The following is a 3527-nucleotide window of genomic DNA, read 5'->3' on the forward strand; positions in this document are numbered from 1 at the left end:
GGGCCTACATTTAGGAGGTGATTAAGTTAAGATGAGGCTATCAGTGTAGGCCCTAGTCCAATCTGACTGGTGTTCCCATAAGGAAAGGCAATTCAGACACGCACAGGGAGACCAGGGTTGTGGGGACACAGAGGAAAGGCCATCTGAGGACACAGTGGGGAGAGGGCCATCTGGACGCCAAGGAGAGAGGCCTCAGGAAAAAACAAACCAGCCAACATCTAGATCTTGGATTTCCCACCTCCAGAACTGGGAGAAAATAGATAGCTGTTGTTTGAGCCTGCATTCCCCCACCCACCCCCTGCCTCTGGTATTCGTAGAGAAGGCCCTGAAGAACCAGCAGTCCAGCTCCTGATCCCACCTGCTGTCAGCACTCATCTAGAATTGCACCCACTTCCTGCCTGCTGGCGTGCAATAGGAGCTCAGTAATGCTTGTTGAGTGAATGAATGGACCTTCCTCTCCCTCACAGTTTCCTTATTTTCTAAAATAGGCCTGGTTAGACCACTTCCAGCACAGGGCTGTCCTTCCCACTTCTGGAGTTCCAGCAAATGCGCTGGACTCAAAGCAGGCAGGGCTTGGGCCTGGGCTGTGGTTTGGAGGATGGTGGTAAGAGAGGTCAAGTTTCTTTGACCAGGCTTTCAGTATGTTAAGGGGTAGGACTTTGCAGATTTTTGTCTTCACAACTCTTGCACTATGGACTAGAGATTTCACTTCTTGTTCAAAAATTTCCTTAGCTTCTTTCAGTTACCCTTAGTTATTCCTGCTCCCTCAGAAGTAATCTTCCATAGTAAAAGCCCCCAAGAAAAGTGCACAGAGCTAAGTTTTGTGCCCTCCATATTTCATGACTACGGAGCCAGCCTGCTGCACACTCCATTAATCTCTCTAACCAGCCTCAGATTTCTGCACTGAAAGTGTTTTCAATTTTAACCTGTCTGCATCCCATGAGGCTTTGTTTATGAAACTGACACTGTGCTGGAGGGCCCCATGGCCCTTGGTATCCCTTGTGTCATTTCCACTTCATCACTGTATTTATTATTAATTTGAGGCTCCTCATTGTTGCTTAAATATGCATTTGCCCACATCTGACCTCCCCTCAGGTCAATGGAGAACTTGCCTGGTATCTCCTGTGCGAACAGAGGGTGGAGCAGAAGGGACCTCTGGGACCCAGCAGCTGGCCACATATCTATCTCCCCTTTTCTTTATTTTCTTGCCTTGATTATTTTTTCTGTGCAGTGTACTATAGCACGTCAAAATTGATGAGTATGCCATTGAAAGGCAGGCAGAGAAGGAGGATGTTTTAAATTTTTAATTTTCAAATGCTCTGCACCACCAGAAATAGCAAACAGAGCGGGTTCAGCAGTTAGGAGGGTGGGGATGCACCTCATGAAGGATGCACAAGCTTGCAGCAGCCGCCGTAACAGGGAGGGCTAGGACAGATGCCACAGAGGGAAGAGGAATCCAGGCACTTCCCCAGCCAACTATCAGCCCTGAAAGCAAATAGTGATAGCCCAGGGAGCTGCCGATGAGGGAGGAGAGAAAAGGAGTGATGAAAGAGCAAAAGAGGAAGAAATCTAGAAAGTGTGGCTACCGCACTAGCCTCCCAGCTTCTCATTCATCTACAAAGGCACTCTGGCCAGGAGAGGGTCCAGCACACAGGACTAACTTGCCCCAGGCTCCTCTGCCCCCCTCCCCTCCCAACTAGAATTTCCTGCAGTGGCCTAAAGTCAAAGAATTTTTTCTAGTCTTTTTTCAAAGGAATTTTAATAGAATCTTAAGACCAAAAGATATTAGAGCTGCAAGTAAATTTGGGAATTTTCTTGTTGAATCTAAATCCTGCACTTTATAGCGTCCATCAATGTACAGGGATGTAAGGATGGGTGATTACCTTCTACATACCAGCCACAACTTGCCATTTTTGTTTGTTTCCTAGTAAACTTATTAGTGAAGTACAAATTCTCGGGTAAAATGCACAAATCATCAGTGTACAACTCAGTGTGTATTTCACAGAGTGAATACATCAGACCCATGTGATCAGAACCCAGGTGAAGAAATAAACATTCCCAGTACCCCAGAACCTCTCCCTGTGCCTCTTTTTCCTTCCTGGCAAAGGCAGCCCCTCTCCTGACTTCTATGAGGACAGATGAGTTTCACTGGTTTTGGAAATGTGAAACCATGCATCCATACATCCATGAAACTGTGCAGTAAGATCTGTTCTATTACATATTCAGCTTCTTTTAGTCAATACTACATGTGTGTTTGTAAGATTCATCTATGTTGTTTGCATGTAGGAATAGTTTGTTCTCTTTTGTTGTCCTATAATATTCTATTGTTCGTTTATTCTATATTTTATTTATTGTCTATCTGTCGTACTGTAGATAGACATACAGAAAGTTTCCAGTTTGGGCTGCTCTGAACCACCTAGTGCAAGTTCTCTGTTGTTTTTGCATGTACTATGCATTTCTGGTGAGTATGTAACTTGAAGAGGAGTTTCTGGGTCATAAAATATGCCCACGTTCAGCTTTAGCAGATAAATTCAAACAGTTTTACACAGCGATTGTATAAATTTACATTTCCATCACCAAATTCTCTGTCTTTTTCCCTTCAGCCATTCTGGAAGATGAGTTATGTTAACAGCTTGCTTTTGAGATGTAAAGAAATGAGCACATTTTTTTTCCTCCTAGTGGAATCATTCAGTGAGCTTGTTGGCATATGCTCCTCTTGTTTCTGATGCCTGTACCAGCAGAGCAACCTAAGAACTCCATCAACCTGGAAATATTTAATGCCTAGAGTGGAATGATATGAAAAAGTATGTAGCAAGCACTCTGACCTCAAAGAGCTCGCACTTGGCTTGGAAAGACAAGAACTCTACGTATGACACTGGCAGACCACACTGAAGTGCTGAAGTGTTGGGAAGAATATCAAACATTTGCTTAATGTTTGTCCAATGTTGGTACTAATGGTTAAACACATACAGTAGACATAGTCCATGAGTGCAGCTAAGGGGGAAAAGCTTCAGGAAGGAAATGGGTCTTTGCTGAGCCTTTAGTGGGAAGATGTTTGCAGGTAGAGAAAACTTTTTATGACCCTTTTTGTCATGCACGTTTATATGTATGTAACACTGGGCAAATATTATAATATTGGCAATGATCTAAATTGCTGGCTCTGGTACTTGGGTTCAGAAACACAAAGACCAGGTCATGGAATGTTTCAGAGAGTTAGTGCCACTCCTTGAAGTCAAATTGCCCTTTTATCTCACGCATTACCTGTGACTTCAGTCATTTAGACAAAAAGAGCGACATGTGCTTTGAAATTAGAAGTGTAGAATATGATTTATATGCTATTGATTGTTAAGAGTGGAGAAATGGATGTGACAAAGACTACCTTCCTTCTCGGATTATAAAATATTGAAGCAAATCTCTCATTTCTTATGCGCACTTAAGAAGGAAGGCGACCATAGTTGTATATCACCAGAAAGGTCTTTAGGATCTATTAAACTTAGTGAGTACATTAAAAAAATAAAATAAAATAA

Source organism: Otolemur garnettii, unplaced genomic scaffold (genome assembly GCF_000181295.1).
Source record: "Otolemur garnettii isolate 467f Iridium unplaced genomic scaffold, OtoGar3 scaffold00208, whole genome shotgun sequence".
NCBI lineage: Eukaryota > Metazoa > Chordata > Mammalia > Primates > Galagidae > Otolemur > Otolemur garnettii.